This window comes from Quercus suber, unplaced genomic scaffold (genome assembly GCF_002906115.3).
Source record: "Quercus suber isolate HL8 unplaced genomic scaffold, Cork oak 2.0 scaffold_792, whole genome shotgun sequence".
NCBI classification, from domain to species: Eukaryota; Viridiplantae; Streptophyta; class Magnoliopsida; order Fagales; family Fagaceae; genus Quercus; species Quercus suber.
Genome location: NW_027070228.1, coordinates 140,942 through 163,085, shown reverse-complemented (window position 1 = coordinate 163,085; position 22,144 = coordinate 140,942). Strand labels below are relative to the sequence as shown.

The 22,144-nt window shown below is 35.6% G+C and overlaps 1 pseudogene; it reads right to left on the bottom strand.

Annotated features, from left to right (window-relative positions):
* Nucleotides 1–757: 757 nt before the first annotated feature.
* The window catches only part of LOC112038305 (ABC transporter G family member 1-like), a 62,534-nt pseudogene continuing 41,147 nt past the window's right edge, over nt 758–22,144 (bottom strand).

Below are 22,144 nucleotides of genomic sequence, written 5' to 3'. Positions count from 1 at the left end.
TGTTTGTATCAATAAAATTCAACTAGCTACTAAACATAAGATAAGTAAGTGGATAATACCCCGACAACGTCTAGGATTCCACAAACAATGTGATATCTCAAACGAGGGAGGGGTTCATGCGAGCCAAGAATAAATGAATTATGTAAAAAATTTTACAATTGGCTACACCCATTTTTCGATCAACAGAAAATGTTTTCAAGTTTGACCAAGTTTTTATAGCAGAACAAATACCGAAAAATGCTTAATATGTTTTCTAAAAAGCATTTTATAACAAAATAAACAGAGCCTGCATCAACTTCTCCGCCATAAGTTGTTGAAAGAAAGTTTAAGAAACCTATACCATTACCAGTCAAACTATTCTTATTTCTTTCGATAAATAAGTAGAACTTTACATAGATTGTTTTCTAGTAGAATCCATTATGCTAAAAGTTAAAAAACCTGTACTACGGGTTTGTTTAGATACTGCTTATTGCTGAAAACTGAAAACACCATAGCAAAATAATTTTTAAATGTGTGAATAGTGTTGTGGGATCTAGTGTCCAATGTTTTTTTGTGGGTCTTGTGCACTGTTCATGGGACCCGCAAGTACTTTTTTTTTCTTCCACAAAAACAACTTTAAAATTGGGTCCCACGATACTATTCACACATTTAAAAATTATTTTGTTACAGTATTTTCAGTTTTTAGCAATAAACGGTATCCAAACAGACCCTACATCATTTCTAATTTTAAGGGTGCAGAAGAAGCAGTCATTGTAACCTATGTATTTTGCCTGGGAGGCATTGAAATTAAAGCCTTAGTCATAGGCTTGATTTTTTCATTAGCCTTGACGATTCCCAAAAACATAAGTCGATAAATGACTACCATCCCTAGCAAGATTGACCCACTTAGAGTAACCCATTTCAGCTTGCCACAAAACTCTCAAAATTACTTGTCCAGTGATGATGGGTGGCCCTCTAGCTTGGTCATTGGAAAATACTGCTCCTTCGAACTCGTTCTTGAACATTCCTTGGAAAGCATACTTATGAAAAGCAATCTCATGTAATGGGTATTTAAATACTGGTTTAGGAAGATCATCTAGCAATCTGAAGAAGCCATCAACTAAAATCATTAACGCTTGAATTCCAGCGCCAGTTATTACTTATTATGCCCATTAGATAATTGGGCACGATACTTGCACGATCATCATTAGGCTCTCGACCAACAGCATACAAGCAAATACCACTTGAAAAAAGTACAAAAAGTATTCAGGTCCTTCACGTAGTCCAGGGAGGTAATAAGCAATTGCTCCAGGAAAAATTGCAACCAGTATCAAGTATGGCACAACAGAGATTGCGTTGCTAACAACAAACGCAACAGCACCATAATGCCCATTTAATCTCTCTCGTTCAAATACTTTCTGTAAGGTTGAAAACTATCAACCATCTTGTTGGCTTTATTTCGTGCCAATTTGCTTGTAATTTAAGCACTTAGTAACCTTGTATTTAGGTGGGATTATTGTAAGGGTAGTGTGTGAGAAGTTGTGAAGAAAAGCTCAAGTACGTGCAAAGAAGCAAAGCTTTATGGCTAGGACTCGCGGGTGGCTCGCGGCTGTAAGTCGCCAACTTCAGGCATGTGAGATGCATGCAGGGAAGCTGAAGGGTCGCGCTAGCTGTCGCACTATAGGACAAAAGTCCTAGGCTAGCAAGGCCGTTACTTCGCGACTTGATTTCGCGACTTGGATAAGCCACGAGACCAAGCTACCAATTTACCCTGTTTGGCAAAAATATGTCTCTTCGTATTCTCATATTACCTCACTATATATAGACCCTTATACCCACTAAATGTAGAGAGCTTGGAGAGAGAATTTTGCTAGAGAAAACCCTAGAGAAAAACAAGATTGCCTCATCCCCAATCTTCATCTAAGAAACTCTACAAATTCCTCTACTCTCTTCCTCTCCATTATCATACCCTTGAGAGGTCTTTTACCAAATCCTTATCTCACCACATCCACGTCTGTGAGAAGGTTTATTTGGTGCTGAGGGAAACAGTTTGGAAGGAACCAATATATATTGGTTGATGCTATGGTCAAGTAGCGGAATCTGGTAAGCTAGAAAAGAAAAAGGTTCGGCGCAACCTCGTTGGAGCAAGAAGCTTGGAGGGCTTAGGTACCTGGGTAGATTAGGCTTGGAGGATCTATTACTGTTCATGTATCCCAACTACATTTTCTAGTGGATTATTGACCGCTTGGAGGGCGGCGGAGAGGTTTTACGCCGAGGGTTTCGGTTTCCTCTTCAATAACACATCGCGTGTTGTCTTTGTGTTTGTATCTCTCTTCCCTTTATCTTTGCCTTATATTTACTGCTGTGGATGTGTTTATATTTGGCTCAGATTGTCTATCAATTCTGTTATTGGCTTATTATCTTGTTCCGCACATTAATTGTTTGATATAAAGCTTGAATTGATATTTTTAAAATTTAGGGTCTAAACGTTCAAGGGTGTTTCATACCCATATTGAACTTTCAATTGGTATCAGAGTGGGTGCATTCTTTGTGGTTTGATTACCTGAGTGCGATCCTAGACCCCTTGGCGATGGATGCAGCTATAAAAAGGGTCATGCTGAATTGTGGTTTAAGTGTCTGTGATAATAACTCTATGAGTATGTTTGAAGGATATTCTAAAAATGAACTTTTAGAGCTAATTAAATCCAAAAAACATGCTAAGATGTTCATTCACTTGTTGAAATACTTTGAAAATAAGAGCCACATTCTACACAATAGTCTATGTGAGTCTAATTCTTTGATTGAGAAATACAAAAGAAGAAATAGAACATTGCATGAAAAAGTTGATAATCTGAAAAAGGAAATTCAATTTGGAAAAAGCATGGAAAGTAACAATGAATTTTTGTTTGGTGGTCAAGAATGCTTGTCTCATGCTTGTATGTTTGTGCACACCTCATTGAAGGTATTTAATTCGTGCTTTATAGTATCTTGATAGCGGATGTTCTCGTCATATGACAGGAGATAAATCACTGTTTAAGACTCTCAAAGAGAAAGCATGTGACTATGTGACTTTTGGTGATGGGAGTCATGCTCAAGTTCTCGGGAAAGGATCGGTTGAAATACCGGGATTACCTTTACTGAAAAAAGTGCTATACATCAAAGGATTGAAGGCAAATCTCTTAAGCATTACTCAAATATGTGATGAAGAGTTCCTTGTCTAATTCTCAAAGAAGGAGTGCATAATCATTGATGAAAAAGGGATTCAAGTCTTGGAGGGAAGTAGGACTACTGATAATTGCTATGGAGTAGTTCCTACGGCACCCGTCTCATGTAGAAGTGCTCGTGTTGATATACTGAAACTTTGGCATCACAGGTTTGGATATGCAAACTTCAAACAAGTATGTAAAGTCTCCAAACTTGAGGCAGTTGAAGGACTTCCAAAGTTTGGAAAGGTGGAAAAGACTATATGTGGAGCATGTCAAATGAGGAAACAAACAAAAGCAAACCATCACAAGGTGAATGTGATTGCTACCTCACGGTGTTTGGAACTTCTTCATGTTGATCTAATGGGGCCTACAAGAACTGAAAGCCTAGGAGGAAAGAGATACATTATGGTGGTAGTTGATGATTTCTCAAGGTACTCTTGGGTGGAATTTCTTAGAGAGAAATGCGAAGCATGTGATAAAATGCAAAGATTATGCAAGCGACTGCAGAATGAAAAAGGAGTTCCCATAGTCAAAATTAGAAGTGATCATGGGAAGGAATTCGAGAATGCTAAATTTGAGTCGTTTTGTGAAAAGCATGGTATCAAGAAGGAATTTTTAGCTCCAAAGACTCCACAACAAAATGGGGTGGTTGAAAGAAAGAACCGGGTGATCCAAGAGATGGCTAGAGTTATGCTACTCAACAAAAACATACCTCAAAGGTTCTAGGCTGAAGCTGTGAACACATCTTGTCACATTTGTAACAGAATTTATTTCCGAGCAGGGACAAAGAAGATGTCATACGAAATATGGAGATAAAAGAAACCCAAGGTGAAGTATTTCAGAGTATTTGGGAGCCATGCTACATTCTAAATGACAGGGAAAATCCAAGAAAATTTGATGCTAAGAATGATGAGGGAATATTCCTAGGATACTCCACAAATAGCCGAGTTTATAGAGTGTACAACAAACATACTAAGACGATAATGGAGTCAATCAATGTTGTCATAGACGACACCATATCTGAAAAGGAAATTGAGGATGATGGAAAGGGGCTCAAACTCAAGGAAAATGAGGATGTTGATGATATGCCTCTAAGTGATGATGCTGAGAAAGTAACACTAGGAAAGGAGTCCACACCTTCTATATCAAGAAGAGAGACTAGATCAACACAAGAAGTCTCAAGTCCTTTCACTCCTCTAGAAGTTCAAATCCCAATTTCTCGTGATGAGGAACTCTCAACTACCAAGAAACTTTCATCAAGAGTGACTCTCAATCACCCATCAAGTAATATTATTGGGAATGTGAACGAGGGACTTCGTTTGAGAAAAGGGCCAAAGTATATTGCTAACCATGTAACATACAACTGCTATCTTGCTCAATTTGAACCTAAAAAGGTAGAAGAAGCACTGAAAGATGAGAATTGGATAGAGTCTATGCACCAGAAACTACACCAATTTGTTAGAAATGATGTATGGGAATTGGTTCCAAGGCCTGAAGATACGCATGTGATTGGCACCAAGTGGATTTTTAAGAACAAAACAGATGAAGATGGTGAAGTTATCCGAAATAAGTCTAGATTGGTGGCTCAAGGGTATACTCAAGTGGAAGGCATAGATTTTGATGAATCATTTGCTCCGGTAGCAAGACTAGAGTCTATTCGGATTCTCTTATCCATAGCATGCATCATAGATTTCAAGTTGTATCAAATGGATGTAAAAAGTGTCTTCTTAATGAAGAAGTTTTCGTTGAACAACCCAAGGGGTTTGAAGATCCTCACTTCCCGGGTCATGTACTAAGATTGAAGAAAGCTTTGTATGGGTTGAAGCAGGCGTCAAGAGCATTGTATGATCCTCTCACTACTTACCTATTGGATCGTGGGTTCAAGAGAGGTCAAGCAGATTGCACATTGTTTGTTAAAAGAGATGAAAAATCCCTTCTTGTCGCTCAAGTGTACGTGGATGATATTGTTTTTGGATCCACAATTGATCAACTTGCTCACGAGTTCTCGGAAGAAATAAAGAGGGAATTTGAAATGAGCATGATGAGAGAGTTGAACTACTTCCTTGGGCTTCAAGTGAAACAACGGAGAGATGGTATATTTATTTCTCAAGAGAAGTATGCCAAAAATCTTGTCAAAAGATTTGGTCTGGACTCCAAGAAATACACCTCTACTCCCATGAGTTCCTCGGCAAAGTTGAGCATAGATGCAGCCGGTGTTGACGTTGATCCAACCCTTTATCGGAGTATGATTGGTAGTCTTCTCTATCTCACAGCAAGTAGGTCAGATATTGCATTCAGTGTCGGAGTATGTGCAAGGTTTCAAGCTGCTCCTAAAGAATCCCATTTAACAGCAGTTAAGCGAATCATTCGCTATGTATGGCACATCTGACTATGGAATTTGGTATACAAAAGATTCGAATGAGTGTTTGGCGGGATATTCAGATGCTGACTGGGCAGGGTGCATTGATGACAGGAAAAGTACTTTTGGTGGGTGCTTCTATCTTGGAAATAACTTGGTTTCATGGATGAGCAAAAAGCAAAATTCAGTATCTCTGTCAACGGCTGAAGCTAAATATATTGCAGCAGGAAGTTGTTGTGCACAATTGTTATGGATGAGAAAGCTATTGCATGTCTATGGAATTTCTCAAGACACTATGTGTGTGTTCTGTGATAACACTAGTACCATAAACCTGTCAAAGAATCCAGTTCAGCACTCCAAATCAAAGCATATCGAGATCAGCTATCACTTTATTTGGGACTTGGTAGAGGACAAGATAGTATGTTTAGAATTCATCAACACTGACAATCAAAAGGCAGACATATTCACCAAACCTCTTGATGGCCCTAGGTTTAAATCCTTGCGCAAGACAATTGGTGTTGGTATCATTCCTTAAACTCAATCTTCCATGACATTTTTTTTGGTTTGTTGAGTGGGTTTTTTTTTTTTTTTTTTTTTTTTTTTTGAAATAACTTGGTTTCATAGATGAGCAAAAAGCAAAATTCAGTATCTCTGTCAACGGCTGAAGCTGAATACATTGCAGCAGGAAGTTATTATGCACAATTGTTATAGATGAGAAAGCTATTGCATGACTATGGAATTTCTTAAGACACTATGTGTGTGTTCTGTGATAACACTAGTGCTATAAACCTGTCAAAGAATCCAGTTCAGCACTCCAAATCAAAGCATATCGAGATCCGCTATCACTTCATTCGGGACTTGGTAGTGGACAAGATAGTATGTCTGGAATTCATCAACACTGACAATCAAAAGGCAGACATATTCACCAAACCTCTTGATGGCCCTAGGTTTGAATCCTTACGCAAGACAATTGGTGTCGGTATCATTCCTTAAACTCAATCTTCCATGACATTTTTTTTGGTTTGTTGAGTGGGTCTTTTGTTTGTTTGAATGTTTTTGTGTTGTTTTTTTTTTCTTTGGTTTTTTAATGTTTTTGTGTCAAAAATCCAAAAACACATAAAAAATATAAAATCCAAAAAGTTTGATCACTTTGTTGAGTTTTTGTCTCAAAGCATGTTTTGCCTTGTACCTTTGTACTTATGGCTTTATGCATTTAACGAGCTTAACTTGTTTCTCATGCACTCATATCATTGTGGAAGAAATTCTGAAATCTATGTGACTGTTATAAATAGATCTTCAACCTTGTCATGAATGATTTTGTTGATCTTGAGACATGCATAGACTCATGCCTATATATCTTCCCACCTTTTATTTTTTTTTTTGTTTAAAATAGCTCTCTAAATGTAAATCTCCAAATGCAAAGAGATATAGAGTTGCAAAAGCCTGTCGCACAAACTAGTATTCGATTAGGAAAAATGGAAAGCGACCAAAATAAAATGTATGAATGATGCCCAAATAGCCAAAGGCTAACACATCAATTGAAATATAAAAAATTTCAGGCATCTATCTCTCAATGAGATTTTCTTTGCTCAAAAATTGCAAATGATATGTTAAATATGGAGCCAAATGTAAAGCTTCAAAGAATTGTTATCAAGTACTTGTGGAAGGTCATATACGCATGTTTCTATAATTGAGATAGATCACACTATCTAGTGCTAGTTGTGTATGCCTTGATTGAATTGATCATTGAAGCTTCACATTGGACTAAGGACTATTTCATTTTTGATATCCACACACAACACATAAGTCTATGTTCAATGAATGTCATATTCATTTGTGTGATTGTACTTGATTAAATGTGTTTTCACATACTCAATCTTTGTTAGTCAAATACAAAAAGATTTTTGAGTGTTTTGATTTGTTTTTGGAAAGTACTTTGCTTTTACAAAAATATCAAAAATTTCAAAAACAATGTTGCCCTATTTTGGCGACTAAGTCGTGGGTTGGCCCAGTTGCATGTCCCAGTCGCGAGATCACTTAGAGATTTTTCGCGGCTAACTGGCGAGTAAATGCTCTAATCGCGAAAAGGACATAGAAATTTTTTTCCAAAATTTGAGTTTTCTTGTTTTCGCGGGTCAGTATGGCGACTGGTTCGCGGGTGGAAGGTCCAGTTGCAAGAGGTATTCAGAGATTTTCGTGGCTCATATCGCGACTATCTCACGGGTAGATCTTCCAATCGCGAAAAACACTTAGGCTGCGTTTGTTTTGGGTGAAATTCATTTCCGGAAATGGTTTTCTATATTTTCGGGTGTTTGGTTGCGCCGGAAAATGCAATTTTCTGGAAATCATTTTCAGTTGACTCACGGCCAAGGGTGAAAATGATTTACGGAATCATTTTCACTTCAAATGATTTACGGAATCATTTTCACTTCAAATGAATTCCGGAAAATGGAGAGAAAGAGAGAGCATGAAGACAGAGAGAGGGAAAGAGAGAAAGAGAGCACCTTCAGCCCCCCGTCGAGGAGCCCAGACACGCCGGAGACGTCGCCGGCGAGCCCCAAGCACAGCGCCGATCTCGCCTTCGATCGCACTACCGCTGATCTCCTCGGCGATCGCCTTCGATCACCTCCGCTCGATCTCGCGATCTAGCCTTCGCACCGCACCTCGTCGTGAACCCAGCGCTCGATCTCGATCTCGATCCCCGAAGAACCCAGTTTTTTTTTTTTTTTTTTTTTTTGTTTGTTTGTCTGAATGTTTTTGTTTTTTTTTGTTTTTGGTTTTTAATGTTTTTGTGTCAAAAATCCAAAAACACATAAAAAATAGAAAATCCAAAAAGTTTGATCACTTTGTTGAGTTTTTGTCTCAAAGCATGTTTTGCCTTGTACCTTTGTACTTATGGCTTTGTGCATTTAACGAGCTTAGCTTGTCTCTCATGCACTCATATCATTGTGGAAGAAATTCTGAAATCTATGTGACTGTTGTAAAAATATCATCAACCTTGTCATGAATGATTAGTGAATGGTTGTGATGATCTTGAGACATGCATAGACTCATGCCTATATATCTTCCCACCTTTTATTTTTATGCTTAAAAAAGCTCTCTAAATGTAAATCTTAAAATGAAAAGAGATATAGAGCTGCAAAAATCTGTCGCACAAACTAGTATTCAACTAGGAAAAAGGGAAAGCGACTAAAATAAAATATATGAATGATGTCCAAAAAGTCAAAGGCTAACACATTAATTGAAATATCAAAAATTTCAGGCATCTATCTCTTAATGAGATTTTCTTTGCTCAAAAATTGTAAATGATATGTTAAATATGGAGCCAAATGTAAACCTTCAAAGAATTGTTATCAAGTACTTGTGGGAGGTCATATATGCATGTTTCTATAATTGAGATAAATCACATTATCTAGTGCTAGTTGTGTATGTCTTGATTGAATTGATCATTAAAGCTTCACATTGGACTAAAGACTATCTCATTTTTGATATCCACACACAACACACAAGTCTATGTTCAATGAATGTCATATTTATTTGTGTGATTGTACTTGATTAAATGTGTTTTCACATGCTCAATTTCTGTTGGTCAAACACAAAAAGATTTTTGAGTGTTTTGATTTGTTTTTGGAAAGTACTTTGATTTTACAAAAATGTCAAAAATTTCAAAAACAGTGTTGCCCTGTTTTGGCGACTAAGTCGTGGGTTGGCCCAGTCACATGTCCCAGTCGCGAGATCACTCAGAGATTTTTTGTGGCTAACTGGCGAGTAAATGCTCTAATCACGAAAAATACTTAGAAATTTTTTCCAAAATTTGAGTTTTTGTTTTCGCGGGTCAGTGTAGCGACTGGTTCGCGGGTGGAAGGTCCAGTCGTGAGAAGTACTCAGAGAATTTCGTGGCTCATATCGCGACTATCTCGCGGGTAGACCTTCCAGTCACGAAAAACACTTAGAGAAATTTCTCAAGTTTCTTCTCTTCACAGTGTTTCGCGACTTAACCTGGCGACTTACTGGCGACTTGATCTAGTCGCGAAAAACGCGTGTTTTGCTTTTTCAAGACAATTTTTAAAAAACTTTTAGTTTTTTTTTTTCCCTCGTACCTTTGTACTTGTTCATTGTCTTCCTCATTTTATTCTCACAAACACTCCGAGTTTTTTTATTTTTGTGAAAATCCTCCATTTCTGCATCATCTTCTCTCAAATCTTCCACAAAAAGGTATGGGCTTTCTTCCTTTCCCTTCATACTTACTGGTTTGAGCATTTTTTTTTTTTTTTGATTTGTGAAGATGTTGTTGTGGGTTGTGACTTATCATGTTCGAACATGAGTTTCCGATTTTTGGGATATATTACTTGTTTGTGCTAGTTCTTACACTGATCTTCTCAATCTTGTGTACCTACTGTGGTATTGGTTGGTTACACACACTCATTGCCATGTTTTGAACCTAAATGTCAAGTATTTAGGGTTTCCTTCATTACACATGGTATGGCACTGACACATTACTAATAATGTTTGTTGTCCTGTTTGGTGTTTCTTGTGTGTGTAAAATCATGGTGCAGAGTTAAAATGTCTCCATTCAAAAGATCAGCTGTGAAAGGAGGCAGCAGCAAAGGAAAGGAACATGTTATTAAAATTGATGATTTTCTTCTACACCAAAGCGGGCTCGTTCCTCTTCTGGTGTGTTCGATCCCAACAGGTTTGGATCATATGCTGCCTTTCAGACTCATGACAATTACTTCAAAAAGGCTACACCTCTGATTGAAAGAGTCTTTGACCAACATTCTCTGTTTGACACCAACATTCCTCAATGGTTTGCACGCAAGGGTTGAAATTATCTCCTCTCTGACCTTGATGATGCATATGAAGATCTGGTCAAAGAGTTCTATGCTAATGCAATTGTTGAAGGAGATGAACTTAAGTGCTGGGTTAGAGGAAAAATTTTCTCGGTCTCTCCCGCATACCTAGCAGAGATTCTGCACATCAATAGGCTAATTCTTGGGTCTCACCGGTCTACGATGATCTACATCCGGATGAAAAACTACTTAAAGCAGCTCTTGGGGAAAATCTAGAATTTTCCTCAAATGAGAACTCAGTCAGTGTTTCATCTCGTCCTCCAAAATTGAAGGTGCTTACGATCGTCATGTTTCACAACTTGTATCCCCTATCCAGCACAGGGTATATGAATCTCGGGCGTGCACTGTTTCTTCATGATCTGATTTCTGATGTCGAGATTGACATTTGTGCTTATATCTTTCATATCCTTCATAAAACTGTTCTACAAACCGAATTAAGGATGTGCATCCCATTTTGCTGTCTCATCTCATGGATTCTGAAGCGTAAAGGGCTCCATCCGTCTGAGAATGAATTTCCCTGCGCAAAACCATGTCCAATCAACATGCGCACATTTAACGCTAGCATTGATCATAGCAAGAAGGGAATCAAAACAGAAGCTTCCGTGTCCCACAGTGGCTCGCGCTCTAGTTCACTTCCCGCTGATGAGAAGCTAGACTCTATTATAGCTTTTGTTCATAAACTGAGTTCCAATATGTCCGACCTTACTTCCATCTTGAATCATCTCAGCATTCGATGGGATACGAAGTTCACTTTGATTCAAACTCAATTGGATGAAATTCAAAGAAAGCTAGAAGATAATGACGACTAGCTATTCCATGACAAAAAGGGGGAGATGCTGTTGGCAGGAGCTCAACGAAAGGGGGGGATTTAAGCTAACAGACTTTTGTTTACTATTTTTGTCTATCTTTAGATGTTATTCAGTTTTAGCACTTTATGTTTTGGTTTGTACCCATGTTGCTTATGTAAGCTTTAAGGATTTGTTTATGCACGTTTGTAGGCTTTTGTGGTCCGTGCCATGCTTTATGCAGCCTTTGTGCTTTGTTAAATCAGTACTTTCAACTAAATATCTTACATTTTCTTCTAAGTACTGTCACTCTTGTGCCCGTTGTAGGATTGTTCCTAGATGCACATACTTCATGTACTGTGCATTGGTTGAGTGTTGGTCATTCAAGCAATTTACCTTGTGTTTATTGTCTTGAATGTCTGGATGTTCTTTCCAAGTGTGAATGAGCATTGTGATCACTTGGCTATAGTGATTACCTGTTTTGGTCTTGCCATGGTCTATTGCTTTATTCCATTGTGCATGATCGAATTGTGCTTGCTCCATATGCATTACAAGTTTCTGTATACAATGAACTTATTGTGTTGTTGTGTTTCAGGAGTTACTTGTTCTTATGGTTCTAGAGTTTCGCAGATTCTAGAGTTAGGTGTGAGTGAGTTTTCTAACTGTTCCTAACTCACGCGTTAAGTTTAGAGTTTGTTTTAGGGTTTTGTCACGGAATAGCTAAATGGGGAGATTGTAAGGTTGAAAACTATCAACCATCTTGTTGGCTTTATTCCGTGCCAATTTGCTTGTAATTTAAGCATTTAGTAACTCTGTATTTAGGTGGGATTATTGTAAGGTATTGTGTGAGAAGTTGTGAAGAAAAACTCAAGTATGTGCAAAGAAGTAGAGCTTCGCGGCTAGGACTCGCGGGTGGCTCGCGGTTGCAAGTCGCCAACTTTAGGCACGTGAGATGCATACAGGGAAGCTAAAGGGTCGCGCCAGCTGTTGCACTATAGGACAAAAGTCCCAGGCTGGCGAGGCCGTTACGTTGCGACTTGATTTCGTGACTTGGACAAGCTGCGAGACCAAGCCGCCAATTTACCCTGTTTGGCAAAAATATGTCTCTTCGTTTTCTCATATTACCTCACTATATATAGACCCTTATACCCACTAAATGTAGAGAGCTTGGAGAGAGAATTTTGTGAGAGAAAACCCTAGAGAAAAACAAGATTGACTCAGCCCCAATCTTCATCTAAGAAACTCTACAAATTCCTCTACTCTCTTCCTCTCTATTGTCATACCCTTGAGAGGTTTTTTACCAAATCCTTATCTCACCACACCCACGTCTGTGAGAAGGTTTATTTGGTGCTAAGGGAAGCAGTTTGGAAGGAACCAATATACATTGGTTGATGCTATGGTCAAGTAGCGGAATCCGGTAAGCTAGAAAAGAAAAAGGTTCGGCGCAACCTCGTTGGAGCAAGAAGCTTGGAGGGCTTAGGTACTTGGGTAGATTAAGATTGGAAGGTCTATTGCTGTTTATGTATCCCAACTACATTTTCTAGTGGATTATTGACCGCTTGGAGGGCGACGGAGAGGTTTTACGCCGAGGGCTTCGGTTTCCTCTTCGATAACACATTACTGTTGTCTTTGTGTTTGCATCTCTCTTCCCTTTATCTTTGCCTTATATTTACTGCTGTGGATGTGTTTATATTTGGCTTAGATTGTCTATCAATTCTGTTATTGGCTTATTATCTTGCTCTGCACATTAATTGTTTGATATAAAGCTTGAATTAGTATTTTTATAATTTGGGGTCTAAACGTTCAAAGGCGTTTCATACCCATATTGAACTTTCACTTTCATGTCCTCCACCAAGGAGGGAAATCCACCAATGGCCATGAACGTTAGGAATGAAGCTACAAATGAAAGCAATTCACCTCTAGCATGAAACAACCAAAATTACAATGTTCAATTTTAAATCCAACCATGTCATACAATGTTAAGTTGCCGATTATCCCAAAAACTTGGTTGTTATTAGGAAATTATAAATTTAATCATCTAATGTGACATGCAAGAATGAAATCAACTTATACTTGTTCTATTCTCACTTGTCTGAACAGTATTATCTATAGTTTCTCCTGTGCCTGAATTTTTTTGATACTCTCTTACCTGAATTGAAGCATATCTACGCCCAACATTGAAAAACACGAGACCAAGGCCTAGATCTATTGCGATATAAATTATTAGGCGCAACCAATAGTAGCCAAGATCACGATTCATGTTCACAAAAGATCTTGTTAGAACAAAGCACTGAGTAAGAAAGCTAGCATGGCTTCTCCTTGTCTCCAATTCTCCACATTCCTGGAAACAAAGTAAATTTCAGTCATCTATTTTCCATTTCTAGTCATGTGTCAATCATCAATTTGTATGCCATATGATGTGAAAAATAACTTAAATTATTCAGTAAATTAGTTCCTCACCTGTTTACATATTTCAGCTAATTTTTGTACCCTTCTGATGATTTATACGAACTTAGAAGTATCTCAATTGCTTCGTCTGTGGATATTGCTCCAGCTAAACCTTGTTCAACGTCCTATATGAAAATTTGTACGCTTCATAACGTTCACCTTTTATTTTTAAGTACCCAAAAAGGGACTTGAGCTCACAATTCACAATGTCATCTCTACGAAACATTTGGTTAAAATGCATATTTGGTCCTCAATTTTTATCTTTGTTTGAGTACCAAATATGCAATTTAACTAGAATTAAATATAGAAGGAGTCGGATAGTACTACTAGGACTAATAAGGGTCTTCAAGGAAATGTCTTACCTGTTGGAAATCCTTGTTTATGGTTTTAAGGTAGTGATCGGATGGATTTTGGTGAATGGGACGGGAAACCACTTAGAGTGAAAAACTACATTGAAATTGGGGGTAGTTAGAGTAGTTAGTAACTTATTCCAACTCTAATATGATACAAAGATAATAAGAAAATTTTCAATTACTTACCTCAACTGCTGCAGAAGCAGGACCAAAATATACAGTTCTACCTGAAGACAGGTGACAGAGGTTGTGGAAGAGCTGAAAGACTTCACTACTGGGTTGATGAATTGATGCAATAATGGTCCTTCTAATCCCATCTCTTTGACCTAAGCTTGCAATTCTGCTCATTACATAATATGATGCTGCACTATCAATTCCACTTGTTGGTTCATCAAGGAAGAGAAGCTTGGGATGTGTTAAGAGCTCTATACAAATTCTAACTACCCTCTTTTGCGCTCCACTAATGCCTTTGACTCCCCACCCTCCAATTCTAGTGTTCACTGCATCTTGCAAACCCATCTCTTTTACTGCCGTTTCTGCTCTCTCCTTCTCTGATTTTGACATGGAGTCAGGTAATTGGAGCTGAGCTGAGTAATACACGGCTTCTCTAACAGTTAAAGTCATCACTAATGTATCATCTTGTGTTACGTATGCCTATGTTCAACAGAATGCAAAAAGGAAAATAGTTAGAATAATAATATGATCTTGTTGTGTTACAAAAAATGATTTGAGTTCAATTTTGAAAGCTTTTAGGAGAGAGAACAAAATTGATCCTGCCTTGAATATATGTATATGTTTTGCATGATACACACTCACCTATAAAAACCTTAAAATATAACTTGGTTTCCAACAATAATGACTTTGCTTCCAACTACAATGACTTACACTATTTGGGGTAAAAAGAATGAAAGAAAAAGACTTCATTGGATCTGCACACAATACAATTTTTTTTTTAATACAAGATAGAAATTCTACTCTAGGCTAATCTAAGTGTATATGTGTGTGAAACTCCCTTCTAGGATTTAAACCCGGACCATTGCTCTATAAATTCATATTTGTGTAGTGACTATCGCGCCAAAAGTGCATGGTGGTTCACACAACACAATTGACTTGATAATAGAGGGGTATTTTTTGTGAAAGGTATAGTTAATTCATTGAAAGATAATACAATGATTTTTTATTTTAAAAAATATTAATATTATTATCAGTTTTACTACCAAAAAAAAAAAAATTTACAATTTTACCTAGTAATAAATGTGATTGATTTCACTTTTAACATTTTCTTTAAAGATATCTAAATAATTTTTTTTTTTATTAGTGAAACATGAATTTGTAAAGTTGATAAAGTAAATTTTGTAATATCTTTAATAACCCTTCAACAACTCTAATTGAATTGTTAAAGTCAATTGCGTCTATACCTAAAATAAATCTTTGATGTCTTTACATGATGAGAAAGAACAATTATGACGATGGAGCAATATGTATTATAGATTTCAATCGATGTTTTATTTAAAAAAGAAAGAGTACTACTAATGCAATTTTTTTTTTTATATTATGTTCTTTCCATACCGATGTCCAGGGCTTGTTTACGACCATTAATCAAAATCTCTCCTCTTTGCCTTATATTTGAACCCAGCCTCCCTGAAATATGAATAACACAAGTTATCGTTTCACAGGTACTATTCTATAATGGGTCATTAAAACTCTATACCCTTCGGAAAAATATATTTTTTAAGAAATAATTTATTAGGCACAAGTTATTTTACACAAAAATCATAATGGAAAGTCACTATCTTAGTTGTTTTTTTTTTTTTTTTTTTTTTTTTTTTTTTTTTTTTTTTTTTTTTTTTTTGTGTGTGTGTGTGTGCGCGCGCAACAAATTTAACCATTTTTTAAAGGCAAGAATACTATTTTGGTTCATATATTTTGAGACTACAGTTAGTTAATTTTTACATTTTAGTAACAATTAATTTAGTCATTATTTTTAACTTACAATAAATTTGGACTCTACCATGAAAAAAGAAAAAGAAAAAAAGAAAACACCCAAGTAGTTAACCACTTTTGGCATGTCTAATGCTAATGTGTCTAAATTTTAATTCCCACATCAACACTTATATGGCAAAAAAAAGAAACATCAACATTTAAAAATGGTTTTTTTTAGTACCCATTTTATATTTTTCTTTATATTTTTTTTTCTTCAAACATTGATAGTAAAGTGGTTTAATGTACTAGCAAACAGTACTACGGACCGGGCATATTAGAGCATCATTCGGTCAACAATATTTACGTTGCCTAAGATTCATGCAAAGTCTGGCAAGCAGTAGCGACTCTAGAAATTTTTCTCAGGGTGGTCATTAAAAAACTTAAATTAAACAAAATTTAATAAAACAAAATTTGAATATATTGATATCACAAAAAAGCATAAATACATAAATCTTTAAAATTTTATTTTACGAGTTTTTATATTTTGAAATTGATGTATGATAGTTTCGTTATCAATTCTATCAACTGCATCATTTTCAATGTATACAACCAAACAATCATTAAACTACTGATATCCTATCCAATTATGAACATCTTGCCTAATAAGTAACAATATAAACAAAATACATCATCTTTTATTATAATCTATTCCAACCAATTTTTGTATTCTTTAAACTAATTAGTATTAAATCAACACAATGATCCATTAATTTCCTTTTTAGGGAAATCATGGCCAAGAAGTTGACAAAAACCTCTTTGTAAATATGCTCTTCTTATTTCAACCTGATCATTAGGATGAAAAAATAAGACATTTTCTCATAGCCTATGACCTGAAAGAAAATTATTAAAGTCAACACAATTTTGCTTAGAATATTAATCTTGCAATACAAGTGATTTCTTTATAAGAAATTTATTCATGGTGCAAAATAATAAAGGGTAAACTATAAGTTCATTCAATATATTCAATTTAGGCATTCAACTGTTATATTAATCATATTCAATAAAGTATTCAGGCATTATTTAATTTAGTGCATATGTGTATGTAGAAAATATATCACATAAATCCAACAAATTCAACTAATGACTAAAATAAATACTAATAGACTAGTCATTTGAAAAGGTGTGTCTTTTCAAAACACAATTTAAAACTCACAATTAGAGTCTGTTTGGGATCCACTTATTTTGTTGAAATTGGAAACTTTTTTCTGAAAGTACTGTAAATAAAGGGAAAAGTTAGCTGAAATAGTACAGTGAGACTCATGAATAGTATCAAAAAGTGCAATAAGGCCCATGAATAGTAGTAAAAATAAGCTGGCTTTTAAATTTGAAGGCAAACACACACTTAGATGAAATCTCTTCCCTCACAAATAGGAGAGCAAGCAAGTCAGTAGGACTAGAAACGGTAGCATTATAAATATTTTCAATGTAAAATTGATGGGTAATGGTAAGGTCAGTGGGTGGTTGGGATAGATAATGAAATGAATTGGACTTAGTCACTTGATTTTATTTTGGCACAAGGCACAAAGCACATCCATCCATAATACATGGTTCAAGCTTGGACGAAGTTTGTCCTCTTGAAACAGCAATTTTATTATTATTTTTTCAATTTGTATTAAAATTTTTGATATAAAAGTATTAAAAACCTTATAGATTCACTTCCAAAAAATAAAATAAAATAATTTTTTGGTCACTTGATGTGATACTGATTACAAGTCTTTTGTAGTTTGTACTACAATTATTGATACATTGTCCCTGTTGTTCAAATAATGCTAAGAGCATCTCTAGTAGCTTCTCCAAATTTTTGCCTGTTTAGAGAATGAATAGTGACATTTAGCTTTTACTTACCAACTTTTTCAAATATACTTTCCAACAGATTTTCTACCTCATTCTTTATCTCATTTAAATATTATTTTTTCATTCATTGTTTATTCATTTTTTAATCATCATTTATTCTTTTTTTAACAACTATATTTTTTAATGTAAAGCGCTATGTTCACAACATTTTACAGAATACTTTCACAACAAAATTTATGTTTAAAGTTGTTACTAGTTTTAATTTGAACCTACCACTGAAATTATATTTTTACTTACCAATATTAGCTAATAACAATATGTTACTTAAAATTTATTGTGAAAATATTGTGACAGCATTTCTAAATTGTATTTTTCCTTTCTTTCGTTCTATCATCCATACGTTTTTTTTTTTCCCTTTTCTCTTGATTTTTCTCCACCACACACCTATCCCACTCCCATCCCTATCTACTCTTCTATCTCTTTTTCTAGTACATTCCGGATCACATTTTCACTATCTCTAGCTCTCTCTCTCTCTCTCTCTCTCTCTCTCTCTCTCTCTCTCTCTCTCTCTCTCTCTCTTTTTAATTTTAATTTTTATTTTTAATTTCTACTTGATTCTAGAACACTCTCTAGTTTTGTCTCTTTTTTGCTCCACCGTGGGTCAGATAGCTTCTGTCTCTTTTTTTTTTAATTTTTTTTTTGCTTTTATTGTTATGATTTGATTAATTTTAAGATTGTGTTTTTGAGTTTGTATTTTGATTATGCTTGAGTTTAGAGATGTTTAAAAGAAATGATTGTTGTGTTTGTAGCTGTTGTGAATGTTTGATTGAGACTGAGTTTAGAGATATTTGAGAGAAAAGATCAAGAATAGTTCTGTTGTAATCGTTGTGATTATTGAGTGAAAATTAAATATTTTAATCAGTTGTGATTATTGAGACTGATTTCATTCCTTTGCTTATGAATAGGTCTCTCATTTTTTTTTTTTTTTTTTTTTTCATTTGGTTTATGAGAAAAATTATTTTCGTGTTTGGATTGTATTTTGCGTTTTGTAGCCGTTGAGATAAAGAAGAGAGACGAAGTGAAGAAGAAAGAGAAAGAGAAAAAAATATTTTTTAATTCAACCGGTATTATTTCAAGGAGGAATAATCTTTGCAATAGATACAGTGATTGCTACAGTGCTCTCCAAGCCTGGAGAGCTACTGTAGCAACTCTAAAAAAAAAAAAAAAAAGAGATAGAGAGGCTGTTGGAGTTCATTTTTTGTGTGAATAGTGTATTTTCTCTCCAAATTTTAGAGATAGCTAGCCCTGTTGGAGATGCTAATAAGTTGTTGACAATGTATCAATAATTGAGGAAATTATTGATACATTGTCCCTATTGTTCAAATAATGCTAATAAGCTGTTGACAATGTATCAATACTTATAATGCTAAAAAAATATATGAGCAAAGAGTGTCAAGAGCATCTTATTTGAGCAAATTAAGCTTTTCAATAAGCCATTAGTGAAAGTACTAATATGCCGATGCATATATAGATTCAACAAACACTTTTGGACCACAAAATAAGTTAAAATATCATCACATCCTCTACAAGACAGGGAAATCCACCAATGGACATGAACGTTAGGAATGAAGCTATAAATGAAAGCAATGCACCTCTAGCCTGAAATAACCAAAGTTATAATATTAAGTTCTCGATTATCTCAAAAACTTAAGTTGTTAGAAATTATGAATTTAATCAACTTTCCTGAATTGAAGCATAACTATGCCTAATATTGTGATACATGGTACCAAGGCCTAGACCTAATGTGATATAAATTGCTATGCGCAACCAATAGTAGCCTAGATCATGATACATGTTCACAAAATATCTTCTCAGTAGAACAGAGCACTGAGTAAGGAAGCTAGCATGGCTTCTCTTCATCTCCAATTCTCCATGGTCCTGAAACCAAAGTAAATTTCAGTTAACTATTTTCCATTTCTCTGGTCATGTGACTGTCATCAATTTTTATACCATGTTATGCAAAAAATAACTTACACTATTAGGTAAATTATTACTTGCTCACTGGTTTATGTATTTCAGCTACTTGCTTCCGTAATTGCTCATATCTCTCTGATGATTTATACGAACTTAGAAGTATCTCAATTGCTTCCTTTGTCGATTTTGCTCCAGCTAAACCTTGCTCAACGTCCTATTAAAAAAAAAAAGCATCATAAGGTTTTCTTATTATTTTTATGTGCCCGAAAAGGGATTTGTGTTAACGTTTGCAATGTCATCTCTAAATAATGTTAGGTTAAAATGCATAATTCATCCTCTATTTTTTTTAATCTTTTTTTTTTTCTTTTTTTTGAAGATGTCTTACCATCATCCGATGGATGAAGAGCATTGACATAAACGTGACAAGTGCAATTCATGCCATGTCATGGGTTTTACGTTAGCAAATGACATCAATTTCATGAATTTTTAATAAAGACCTGCTTAAAAGTTTTTAAAATATACGATAATTTTGAAATAAATGTCAAAAGTTAATTAAATACCAAACGTACAATATAACCAATATCAAATATAAAAGAGTGGGGGTACTCCTAGGACTAATAAGGGTCTCCATGGAAGGAAATTTCTTACCTGTTGGAAATTCTTGTTTATGGTTTTAAGGAAGTGATTGGATGGATTTTGGTGAGTGGGACAAAGGAAACCACTTAAAGTGAAGAACTACATTGAATTGTGTAAAGTTGTAATTTACAACTATTCTGCGTTGGCTTGAATTCCGTGCTAAATTTGATTGTAATTTTGTTCAATCATATGTACCCTGTATTTTATGTGGGATTTTATTGTATGGGTTGTGTGTGAAAGAGAGTGTGAAGACTCAAGACATTATTGAAGATCAAGTGGATTTCACGAGAAGTTTCGCGAGAAGCCTTCCCGCGAAGTGAGCCACATGCAAACCACATGATTGGAATGCAAAGAGTCATGACAGTTGGTTTTCGCAAGTAATTCGCGGGTAAGGCCTTCTCGTGAAATACCCATGTAACATTTTGTTTTGCTATTTTGGCATATTTGCTACACCATGTCTTCACCCACACTATATATACCCACACTACCTACATATTGTAAGGAGTGCTTTTCAAAGAGAAAACCCTAAAGATTACCCTTGAGAGTTAGAGATTATTATACCCACAATCCTCTACACAATCCTTTGTGGTTTTCCTCAACTCCTACCTCTTCATATATAAATCCTTGAGAGGTTGATAGCCCAAACACTTACCACACCCATTCTGAGTGTAAAGTGAGGTTTTGGTGCTGCTGGGAAGTATTGGAAGAAGACATTTGTTTGGTGGATGCAATCGAGCTGAATTGCGTGATCCGAAGAGCTAGAGAAGACAAGGTTTCGTCAAGTCAGTTGTTAGTAGGAGCTTGGAGGGTTCAAGTACATGGGGTAGACTAGGCTTGGAGGGTCTTTTGTTATTTGTGTACTTCAACTTATTCTCTAGTGTATTAATTTACCGCTTGGAGGGCGGCAGAGAGGTTTTTCGCCGAGTATTTTGGTTTCCTCTTCGATAACACGTCTTGATATTATCTTGTGTTTGCATCATTTTTCCCTACTCTTTTAGCTTTCATTTTATTGTTGATATTTGAATATGACTTAAAGTAGTTTATTGTTTGTTTGCTCGCACTTACTTTATTCCGAACTTAGTCTAAGTTAGAGTAAAATCAATTGAGCCGTAATTTTTAATTTGGGAGTCTATACAGCTCTTATGTTTTCACACATATTCAAGCTTTCAAATTAAAAGTAATTAGACTAGTTAATAACTTATTCCAACTCTATTATGAATATATGATACAAAAATATTAAGAATATTTTCAACTACTTACCTCATTTGCTGCAGAAGGAGGATCAAAATATATAGTTCTACCTGAAGACAGGAGACAAGGATTTTGGAAGAGCTGAAAGACTTCATTGTTGGGTTGATGAATTGATGCAATAATGGTCCTTCCAATCCCATCTCTTTGACCTAAGCTTGCAATTTTGCTCATTACATAATATGATGCTGCACTATCAAGCCCACTTGTTGGTTCATCAAGGAAGAGAAGCTTGGGGCGTGTTAGGATCTCTATACAAATGCTAACTCTCCTCTTTTGTCCACCACTAATGCCTTTAACTCCCCATCCCCCAATTCTAGTGTCCACTGCATCTTGCAAACCCATCTCTTTTATTGTTGTTTCTACTTTGTCCTTCTTCTTTAATTTAGACATGGAGTCAGGTAATTGGAGCTGAGCTGAGTTATACACGGCTTCTCTAACAGTTAAAGTCATCATTAATGTATCATCTTGTGTTACATATGCCTATGTTCAACAGAATGTAAAAAGGAAAATAGTTAGAATAATATTT